Consider the following 12,044-nt stretch of genomic DNA (forward strand, 5'->3'; position numbering starts at 1 on the left):
TCAACTTGTGACTACATGACATTCAAACTACTATTGACATCATGCCTCTTGTGATGAAGTTCCATATTAAACGCTGGATGAAGGGACTGGGATGACCTTCGAGGCCAGGTGTTACCACCTGCTTCATGGAAGAGGTGCATGGAGGAACTCCCAGGACCCCAAGCCCATCACCAGCCTCAAGTCAGAAAGTCCATCTAAACTCCTTAGTGGCTCCTGGTCTGCTATATGTAGGCCCTTTCAAGACCAATCCAAAGAATTATTCCCCATAGGATACTTTGCAGGGGAACAACGGAGCCAAAGATAAGAAGGGAACTTTCAAGAAGATGATATAGGCAGGGACCCAAATTAAGGTCTAAACTTGTGGGCCGTTGAATGCCAACTAGGTTCCCTGAGAGCAATAGCAGACAGACCAGGGTCCCCTTATCTCTAGAGGACAGTCTGACCTCTACCCCGGTTGATTGATCATCCCTACAGCCACCTTGAATTCGTGTAAAGAGAATGAGGGAGTTTGCTGCTAGTAATGCACCATTGCATGTAACAGTGCCTATCAGAATGTCTTGCAATCCCTTGTTCAAATGATATAAAATGTGCCAAACTTCAACACCCTACAGTGCAGACAGAGAGTAAGATAATGTATCCAGCCTTTTGACTGGCCAGAACAATGGACCGCTGCCATGAGGTCCGCAGCGGACAGCACAGAGTGGACAAATGTTACTTCATTTATGTCATATCATGAGTGACTTGAAGAACTGTAATTACTTCAGTAGTATCAGCATGGTAGATGAGTTGAAAATTGTGGACTGGCTAGTGTGACTATCCTTCAGATGGAGTCACTTCTTCCCAAGGGAGAATCCCTTCTCATGAGGCTAGGCAGGTGAGGCTGCTAACCAATAATCCACCCAGGGGTGGCAACATGCAGGAGGATTTACAAACAAGACCCGTTGTTGGCAACAGGTGACCCTTGTGTGCACTCATGGGGGACTGTAAGTCCCGAAGATGTTTAAAGTCGTTTGTGAGTGGTGTCCCAAAAGATGGACATCACGTGACATGCCATTACAGTAGTAAGTTCAGAACAATTGTCATCAAATTCTAAAGCCATACACCTAAACACTTAAGATCTAAACATTTGTAAACAATGAATGCTAAAATGTAGTCCTATAAAGAATACCATCAGTCACCATTGTACTCCAAAGTTATAATGATGTTAAAATAGTATTGATTCATACTTTTGTTCATGTGAAATAAAAAGAATTTACAAATCCAAAGTTAAGAGTACATATACACCTCCTTGTACTGAGGCATCGATGTTCATACAATTTGGTGTTATACAAATTAGGCAAAAGTATGTAAGGCAGGCAATTCAAGCAACCAGTCAAATAGATTGTGTTTCACCTCCACACAATTCAGCCATTAACAATATCAATGAATTAGACAAATATAATCATCCAATAAGCTCCACCTGAAATCACAATTGCCAACGTATTTCGGATTTTAGGAATCTATCTTCAGGGCTTGGGAGCTCAAAGTTCCATACATTTCATAAGTTGAACTCTATTCTGTCAGACACCTAAAAGGTAATGAGTAGACTCACTTAGTCTATTTGCCTATGGTGGGCATATTCTATATATCTCCCTAGTAAAAATATGTAGTAAAGCACTAACCTTAAATCCCTCAATTTGTAGGATTGGTGCTGTCACAGTTTCCTGTGTGTCAAGGACATGAATGTCAATGAACCATATATAATCTACAATGATCAATGGTTATTTATAATGTGGAATAGACCCGAGGGTCAAGCTTTAACTCACCCGGCTGTCATACTTGTTGTACCAGCCAGGGTGGGGTGGATGTGGGTCGACTATTTAATAAGGGAATTGCTCACCACTAGAGTATTAAAAGAAGAGCAAATAAAAAGGTGAGGAGTTTTCTGGAGGCGCTGCGTCAATGTCCGTAACGCATATGCTATAAGCTAATGTTCATGAAAATTAACACGGTGAGAGGTGGTTACTTTAAAATCAACTTGTTGTAACAAAGCGTTAGCTATCTAACATCGTCACACAGTAACCGTGGCCCGTACCGTTATACTAAAGAGAATACCGTTTGTTCGTCATCAATCTACATGATGGAAATGCACATTGCAAACTCACCAGAGTTTGCTCTGCACAGGATCAGAGCCGATCATCTACACGACGCGCGGCCCGAACCTCAACTGTATATATGGGTGCCAAATGACTGTTTCCACTATCTTGGTATGGGACAAAGTTTATTACTATGGGCTACTGCCTCTCCTCATGTATGAACAACCTGTGCCTCTACCTTTTAACTACGTTCTATGCTCTGACAAGACTCAACTAAAAGGTCACAGTAGGATCCAGGGACATTCTAAACATGTTGCGCGATCCCAGTGATCAGTATAGGAACCGTTGCCAAGACAACGGATCGCTGCGGACAAGTTATTTAGAGCACCGCTTGTATATGTCAGTAATCAATATGGAGGCTAAACCCACCTGTTTCGAAATGAAAATATGCAGTTCTTTAGATGTAACACATAACAGTACACCTTTCATCAATCTAAATAGGTCTGTCTAACAGTGTATGGAGAGATAATATGTCCAGAACCTCTAATAAGCATATACTCATATACTCTCTGTTTCTTCTCTAGAAGTTCTTTTTGTGAGAGTCTTCGTGAGGTGAAAAGGACCACTCACACAACGGTTGATGTGCAGTCAAACCTACCTACAAGGGGTGTTCAAAGGACAAAAATGGAGGTGGGCACCGATAAGGAGGTGTGTTCAGTCTAATTTTCATAAATATGTTGTGCTAGTCGTATTTTATGTAAGATTTTGAGGTTTAACTCCTTAGAGTTGAGATTGCTAATATTAAGTCAGTTAAAAGAAACACTAATAGTATAATACTCTCCATTTCTTTGCCTTAGGAATTGAGATTAAGAACATATATATTTTTGGAACAAATAGCATCATTAGCCCTGAAGATGGACTGTTGTAAAGTCTGAAACGCGTTGGCAATACACTAAGAAAACCCTGAGGCTATTTTTTGGATTGGTGACTTTAAACCAAAGAACTTGTATGATTTCATCTTGCTACAATTTACGAAAGGACTTTGCTAGTATATGGATTGAAGTTTTACGAATGAAAGTTTGTTAAACAGAATTTGTGATGTGAACTACTTTTGCTTTAACCTTGTTTTTTCTGAAACACTTTGATAAAAAATGGTGTGTCTTTACCAATTAAAATAACCCATAGAGGGCTTTTTCCTACTTTTCAAATTTCGAAATACTTTGTGTCAGAAAATTGTGTCAGAAAATTGGGTTGACAGACATGTTTTAGGATCTATGAATCTGCATGCTGTCATGGGCGCTACTCCCGAGGGGCCAGGACTGGCCCAGCGCCCTCTGAAGCAGACCCGTCTTCCACTACTCCGGACCCAGCAGACCCCTACAGGGGCCCTTTGGACCGTGTCCTGGCGCCTTTGGCGCCAGGCTCATGAAGGGTTTCAGTCCCGGCGCCATAGGCGCCGGGCTCATATTGATAAACAGTGTAATAATGCTTGGGTGGACTTACCTGAGGCAGACCATGCTGCATATTTACCCAGAACAATCCAGTCTGGTTGAAGTCCCCAGCCATCAGGGCTGGGAGGAACTATTCCCTCCATTCAGGAACTCTTTTCTTACCTGGGTGGAACCGGTGGAAGAACACACACTGGAAGCACTTCTCTGCTATTTAAACCACGCCCGATGGAAAACACGTGCTTCGCGTTATTCTGCAGCAGCAGCAGGACGCTCACGAGTCGGCTCCTGCATTCCAGGTCCAGAGTCATCTTCAGCTTCCGCACAGCAACCTGTGGATGAAGAAAGACACAGAACAATACTTACCAGATCCCGGAATCCAGTCACCGGCAAAACCTGCAAAGAATAAACATAAGGTTAGAAAAGTACAACTCGCTCGCAGCCGCGCCCGCTTACCTGATCCATCCGTGATTGCAACGGAGCTAACCACGGCCTTCTCTTCGGCAGCTTCTCTGCACCTGAAAGGCAAAGGACATAATTAAAAAGGGGTTTGGGTGAAGGCAGTCGCATTCATCTTAACTTACCAGTTTTTGCACGCGCAGAAGCGGCCGCATCAACCGCAGCATCCCGGCACCTGAAAACTAGAAAAAGGACATTATTAGAGGTGCCATTAAAAGCGGCCAACGATCATTATACTTACGTGCATCGGCACGTGCAGTGGCAACGGAAATAAAGCCCGCAGCATCCCGGCACCTGAAAACTAGAAAAAGGACATTATTAGAGGTGCCAATAAAAGCGGCCAACAAACATTTTACTTACGTGCATCGGCACATGCAGCGGCAACGGAAAACTACGCCCACAGCATCCCGAGGCCTGAAACAAAGGAAAAGGGACATTATTGAGGTGCCCATCTTTTAAAGCCTAAAGACTAGATTATACTTACAGGCATCCGCTCGTGCAGTAACAGCGGCATCGCTCTTCGGCATCCCAGCACCAGTGCCACAACTAAGGCCGCAAAAGACTTGAGCCTCAACACTGAACTCATCCAGTGACGTAACTGGAATCCACGCACCCTTGCACCAGACGCAGGATGGAGAGCTCAGCATTTATACGCCTAAGGTGAGAGCTCGCCGAGACAAGTAGAAAGCTAGGCTGTGGGAGAAACTGGCGATTGGTGGGAGAAGGAATCCCATCAAACGGTGATTAACCCTTTTTCTTCCACCTGCAGAAAACTTACCCTGCAAGTCAGATATTCGATAAGAGGAAGCCCAGTCCTGAGAGTCGTCCGAGCTCTACGCTTCTCAATTGAAGAAACGATAGCAGCCCAGCCGGGATCAGCGCCTCCGTGGGAATCAGGTGAGCGTTACAGAACGCGAAGCCCACCAATAACCTCCTACCCAGGCGCTATGGAAACTTCCGACACAGACCAACTGGCCCAGTTATTAGGGGAATTAAGAGCTGAAGTTCATGCTGCGCGCCAGGAAACGAATGCCCTTAGGAGGGAATTGATAATATCAAAAGAACAAACTGATGATCTCGCCAGACAGTTATTACAGACACAAGCGGGGCAAACCCCGCTACCTAATTCAGGAGGGAGCTATATCCCAGCGGCTTCAGCCAATCCTGTTCAAATTAACCTACCCGGAAATGTGCCATTGGCACTGCCTGAAGGCTTCTCTGGTGACCCTAAAAGGTTTGCAGTGTTTATAAATCAATGCCGATTGCACTTTGTTTGTAGACCTGCAGCCTTTCCGACTGACCAGACTAAGGTAGCCTTTGTGCTTTCGTATCTTAGCGGCAGTGCCGCTGATTGGTCGATCCCTCTGGTTACACAGGATGACCCGATCCTTCGTGATTTCCCGACCTTCCAGGCAAATATGGAAAGACTTTTTGCAAGGCATTCCCAGGGGCAGGCCCTGGACAACGAACTCCTTTCCCTACGACAGGGCAATCAAGATCTTTTGGCCTACATTGCATCATTCAATAGGCTAATCGTGGAAACCAGATGGCCTGAGGACAAAGGAATCACGCTTTTTCACAGGGGTTTGCGTGGCGAACTCAAAGACGTCCTTGCCCAGGTAGTGAATCCTCCTCAGGATTGTTCAGAGTACATTGATTTGGTGGTCCAATTGGATCACAGACTACAAAACAGAAAGGCGGATCGATCCAGGTTTGAAACACAAGTGTTACCTAAGCCTCAAAGTCACACCAAAGGAGTTGAAGCCGTCGAACCTATGCAAATTGGGGTTGTAAAGGGTCCCCTAACCCAGAAAGAACGCGTCAGGAGACGACAAATGCAACTATGTCTCTATTGTGGAATCAGGACATTTTCTTCGAGATTGCCCGGTGAAACCACCTAAGAAGACATTGGGAGCTTCTGATAAGAGTTCTGAAAAGCCTGAGCCGGGAAACAACCTCGCCCGACAAGTGTAGAGGTCCGCTTGCCGAGCGTAAAAACCAGTTCTTTGACCTCGCACTTCATAATGCCAATGGTCCTCGTAAACCCAGAGCAACCGGATCGTTTGCATGCAATTAAGGCATACATTGATAGCGGAGCAGTTGGAAATTTTGTGGACCGCGAATTGGCTTCCAGGATGAACTTACCTCTTTGTCCAAAGGTGGTTAAAGACGTCATTACCACGGTGGATGGGACGGAAATCGCCTCCGGACCAGTGACCCATACCACTACTGAAGTGACAATACTAGGCCAAGACGGGCATCAGGAGGTAATTGTGTTCGACGTGATCAAGGCTCCTCAATTCCAAGTAATTCTAGGGATTCCTTGGTTGGAGAAACACAATCCTCAGATTGATTGGCGAGCAAAGACGATAAAGTTCCCAGAGTGCACACCAACTTGTTATCCACGACCCAACATTGGCCTAGCGTCAGTAACGGCTGACGGTCCACAATTACCTCTAGAGTATCGAGAGTTCCAAGATGTTTTTCAAAAGGAACAGGCTAACACCTTGCCACCCCACAGATCATACGATTGTCAGATAGATTTGCTACCCGGTGCAACTCCCCCTTGCAGTAGGATTTACGCCCTTACCGAGCCTGAGAACCTTCATCTGCGACAGTATTTAGACCAGTACCTGGCCAATGGCTTTATCCGTCCGTCGAAGTGCCCTGCATCCTCGGCTCTGTTCTTCGTACCAAAAAAAGAAGGTGACCTCAGAACCTGTATAGATTATCGTGCTCTGAACCAGATAACAGTAAAAAACCGGTACCCCTTACCTCTGATCCCGGAACTCCTTGACCAGGTAAAAAACGCCTGTATTTATACTAAGCTTGATCTCCGGGGAGCTTATCACTTGGTATGTGTCAAGGAAGGAGATGAATGGAAGACGGCCTTTCGCACTAAGTATGGGCTATTTGAATACCAAGTGATGCCCTTTGGACTATGCAATGCACCGGTCGCCTTCCAATATTTTATGAATGATGTCCTCAGAGAGCTCATTGATGTCTGCGTTGTCGTCTACATTGATGACATTCTTGTGTACTCATCTTCAGAAGCTGACCATCGAAATCATGTTAGGGCGGTCCTTGAAAAACTTTGCCAACATAAACTTTTTGCCAAGCTCGAAAAATGTGTTTTTCATGTCACTGAGGTCGAATTTTTGGGATTTATTCTGACACCCAAAGGAGTCCACATGGACTCGAGAAAAGTAGATGCTATCCTCAAATGGCCGTCTCCTACTTCCGTGAAAGGCGTTCAAAGCATGCTAGGCTTTGCCAATTGTTACCGTAGATTTATTCCAGAGTTTTCACGAGTGGTACAACCCATCACCGCCCTCTTAAGAAAAAATAAACGCTTTGAATGGTCCGCAGAAGCAGAACAAGCCTTCCAAGAGCTAAAGGCTAAATTCACCTCGGCGCCAATACTGAAACACCCACGCCCGGATCTCCCTTACATCGTTGAAACCGACGCCTCAAGCTTAGCAATGGGAGCAGTCCTATCACAAAGAGATCCAGAGATTAACCAACTGCATCCTGTGGCATTCTGGTCTCGGAAGTTCTCGGCACCTGAGATCAACTACACCATCACAGACAAAGAGCTTCTAGAGATTAAATCAGCCTTTAAGGCATGGCGGCATTATCTCCTCGGGGCCAGACACACTGTCACAGTGATCACCGATCATCGAAATCTGCAGTATCTGAAAACCGCCAAGGCTCAATCCTCCAGACAGCTTCGCTGGGCTCTATTCTTTGCTGAATTTGACTTTGTGATCACTTATCGCCCCGGCAACAAGAACGGCAAAGCGGATGCTCTTTCCCGAATTGGAATGGGAGATAACGTTGCCAATCCAGAACCTGTCCCAATAATTCCTGAACAAAGGATTGTGGGTCTGATTTCTTCACAATCCATTGAGGATATTGAAGAAAAAACTAAACAACTTGTAATCTCACCAGACTTACTGAACTGGTTACAAAAAGGAAAAGATTTCACCGTAAGCAATGACTTGCCTTATTTCCAAGGACGATTGTTCCTACCACACGCCGATTTACAAAGACAGGTAATCTCCTGCTATCATGATTCATTAATTGAGGGTCACCCTGGCATTGCCAAAACCACAGAAAAGGTGAAGAGACACTTCTGGTGGTCTTTGTGGAGAAAAGACATAAAGGAATTTGTGATGTCCTGCGGTGTGTGCGCTCAAAACAAGGGTCAGAAGAAGAGGGGGCTGGTCTTCTGCAACCATTAGACATCCCACCGTGTCCCTGGCATACCCTTTCCATGGACTTCATCACAGACTTACCCTCCTGTTCCGGGTACAACACCATTCTTGTTGTTGTGGACCTGTTTTCTAAAATGGCCCACTTCATTCCGCTAAAAGGCTTACCTTCAGCATCAGTCCTAGCCAAAGTATTTCTTGAAAACATCGTCCGGCTACACGGCTTCCCGTCAGTACTAATCTCAGATAGGGGGAGCCAGTTTATTTCCCACTTTTGGCGTAGCTGTTGTCGATTAGCTCAAATCGATGTAAGACTTTCGACCAGCCATCATCCCCAGACCGACGGGCAAACCGAGAGAACAAACCAGACTCTCAAGCAATATTTACGATGCATGCTACAACAGTCGGAGAGTAACTGGAAGGACATCCTTTGGATAGCTGAATATGCTTACAACAATTCAGTTCATTTGGGTACCGGGAAGAGTACATTCTACATCTTGTATGGGATTCATCCTCGAACCTCCAACCTTGATCCACCTCAAGATCTTGGAACACCCGCCGTGGATCAATTGCACACCGTTATTATCCAAGCTTTTAAGGAAGCGACTGCACATCTACAACAAGCTAAAGAGAGGTACAAAAAAGGAGCAGATCAACACCGAAGCAATGCCCCTCAATACCAGGTTGGGGATCAAGTCTGGCTGTCCACCAAACATTTATCGCTTAAAGGGCCTCGCACCTTCAACCCCAAATACCTGGGACCATATCCAATTACGGCCATAATTAATCCAGTGGCCGTTAAATTAGAATTGCCAACCCATATGAGAATACATCCTGTATTTCACGTATCTCTTTTGAAACCCATGCAACCTGGAACCAGATTGACCAATCCTCCAGAGCCCATTCAAGTGAATGGGGAGCCCGAATTTGAAGTAAAAGACATTTTGGACTCTAAAATCATCAGATCGAAGCTATTCTACCTAATCGACTGGAAAGGCTACGGACCTCAGGAAAGGTCATGGGAACGCTATTACCACGTTCATGCTCCTCGTCTAGTCCAGAAATTTCACCGAACCTTTCCCGATAAACCAAAACCCCCGGGGAGGACAAGTTTGGGAGGGGCCTTGAGGGGGGGTGCTGTCATGGGCGCTACTCCCGAGGGGCAAGGACTGGCCCAGCGCCCTCGGAAGCAGACCCGTCTTCCACTACTCCGGACCCAGCAGACCCCTACAGGGGCCCTTTGGACCGTGTCCTGGCGTCTTTGGCGCCAGGCTCATGAAGGGTTTCAGTCCCGGCGCCATAGGCGCCGGGCTCATATTGATAAACAGTGTAATAATGCTTGGGTGGACTTACCTGAGGCAGACCATGCTGCATATTTACCCAGAACAATCCAGTCTGGTTGAAGTCCCCAGCCATCAGGGCTGGGAGGAACTATTCCCTCCATTCAGGAACTCTTTTCTTACCTGGGTGGAACCGGTGGAAGAACACACACTGGAAGCACTTCTCTGATATTTAAACCACGCCCAATGGAAAACACGTGCTTCGCGTTATTCTGCAGCAGCAGCAGGACACTCACCGAGTCGGCTCCTGCATTCCAGGTCCAGAGTCATCTTCAGCTTCCGCGCAGCAACCTGTGGATGAAGAAAGACACAGAACAATACTTACCAGATCCCGGAATAAGGTTAGAAAAGTGCAACTCGCTCGCAGCCACGCCCGCTTACCTGATCCATCCGTGATTGCAACGGAGCTAACCGCGGCCTTCTCTTCGGCAGCTTCTCTGCACCTGAAAGGCAAAGGACATAATTAAAAAGGGGTTCGGGTGAAGGCAGTCGCATTCATCTTAACTTACCAGTTTTTGCACGCGCAGAAGCGGCCGCATCAACCGCAGCATCCCGGCACCTGAAAACTAGAAAAAGGACATTATTAGAGGTGCCATTAAAAGCGGCCAACGATCATTATACTTACGTGCATCGGCACGTGCAGTGGCAACGGATATAAAGCCCGCAGCATCCCGGCACCTGAAAACTAGAAAAAGGACATTATTAGAGGTGCCATTAAAAGCGGCAAACGAACATTATACTTACGTGCATCGGCACGTGCAGCGGCAACGGAAAACTACGCCCACAGCATCCCGAGGCCTGAAACAAAGGAAAAAGGACATTATTGAGGTGCCCATCTTTTAAAGCCTAAAGACTACAGTATACTTATAGGCATCCGCTCGTGCAGTAACGGCGGCATCGCTCTTCGGCATCCCAGCACCAGTGCCACAAGTAAGTCCGCAAAAGACTTGAGCCTCAACACTGAACTCATCCAGTGACGTAACTGGAATCCACGAACCCCTGCACCAGACGCAGGATGGAGAGCTCAGCATTCATACGCCTAAGGTGAGAGCTCGCCGAGACAAGTAGAAAGCTAGGCTGTGGGAGAAACTGGCGATTGGTGGGAGAAGGAATCCCATCAAACGGTGATTAACCCTTTTTCTTCCACCTGCAGAAAACTTACCCTGCAAGTCAGACATTCGATAAGAGGAAGCCCAGTCCTGAGAGTCGTCCGAGCTCTACGCTTCTCAATTGAAGAAACGATAGCAGCCCAGCCGGGATCAGCGCCTCCGTGGGAATCAGGTGAGCGTTACACATACGCTATGTTATGGAAATAAGCCTATGTCATATTATTTGAGTTAAATCAATATTGAATCTGTTGTTAGACGCTCATCTAAACCCTCCACAACCTTATTAGATTAAATCTAAACTGTAATAACGAGAGCCACAATTAATTATTGACTAGCAAGCAGTGGGACCTCTATCAGACCCCTCGTGCCTGCAACACTAACAAACTTGGGATATAATTCCCCTAGGAGTGCACTAAGGGTTGGCACGTAGTGATACATGCCCCTTTTCCCCAGGACGTAGGGATAGTCAGCAGAATGAATCAGATTGGGCGCCCTACTCCTGCTTGTTTCAAATAGAGCCATGATTAGAGAACAATTGTCAGTTTGCAACATGCCCACCCTTAACGGGAACTCACATCAGTCCTCGAATTTAAGAAGTACCGTGGAGACAGGTAATCGTGTCTTCGGGGTCCTGGTCAATCATGTTTAGCAGATCTTGTGTGCTATATTCAGAGGTTCAGCAACTGTATAAAAGTATACATGCGTATATAAGAGTAAAGGGACTACTGTAACCTACCCTATTAGTATTGTTACACTTTCTGCATAGATGAGCAGACAAACCCTCTCGGACATTTATCCACTCACAAACTGAGCTCCTCATGCTCAATTGGGACAGTTCTCTTGGACCAATATACAGAAAAACCTTGTTGGTTTTAACCCACTAACAATCTTTGATCTCCAATTGCTTATCCCAAGAAGACAGAATCATTGTAAGGCTATAGAAAACACGGCAGATCAAATTTGCAATTCATGCCTCGCGGATTGAGCGAGTCAAGTAGGTCAACCCACAATATTTCCCTTTGTAACAGTCTCTTATGCAGGTCCCCACCACTGTTGCCCAATTTAATCTGTTCTAAAATGACACATTTCAATTGGGCTAATTTGTGTCTAGCGTCTATGAAGTGCATGGCCACTGGGGATTTTAAGTTTTTTTGTCCGTATGTTAGACTTATGTTCAGTCCACCTTATTTTGGCTTTTCTCATTGTCATGCCCACATAGTAAAGACCACATGGGCACTTGAGCGCATACACCACGTTCGCAGAATCGCACGTGCAAGAATGTTTCTATGTTCCTATTCAAGTGGAGCTTATTGGATGATTATATTTGTCTAATTCATTTATATTGTTTATGGCTGAATTGTGTGGAGGTGTAACACAATCTATTTTATTGGTTGCTTGA

The 12,044-nt window shown here is 45.8% G+C and overlaps 1 long non-coding RNA gene across 2 annotated transcripts in view; it reads left to right on the forward strand.

The window, feature by feature from the left end:
* The window catches only part of LOC138513910 (uncharacterized), a 519,082-nt gene that overhangs the window by 409,568 nt on the left and 97,470 nt on the right, over positions 1-12,044 (forward strand). Inside the window, exon 6 of one of the 2 annotated variants that reach the window (XR_011281843.1) lies at positions 2,660-4,045. The exons of the other annotated variant lie outside the window; for it this stretch is intronic. This is a non-coding gene — a long non-coding RNA (uncharacterized lncRNA). Of the gene's footprint in view, positions 1-2,659; positions 4,046-12,044 lie in introns of those variants that run through there. 2 annotated transcript variants of the gene reach the window in all.

The sequence above is a fragment of the Ambystoma mexicanum genome, chromosome 12 (assembly GCF_040938575.1).
Source record: "Ambystoma mexicanum isolate Mex_15411 chromosome 12, UKY_AmexF1_1, whole genome shotgun sequence".
Lineage (NCBI taxonomy): Eukaryota > Metazoa > Chordata > Amphibia > Caudata > Ambystomatidae > Ambystoma > Ambystoma mexicanum.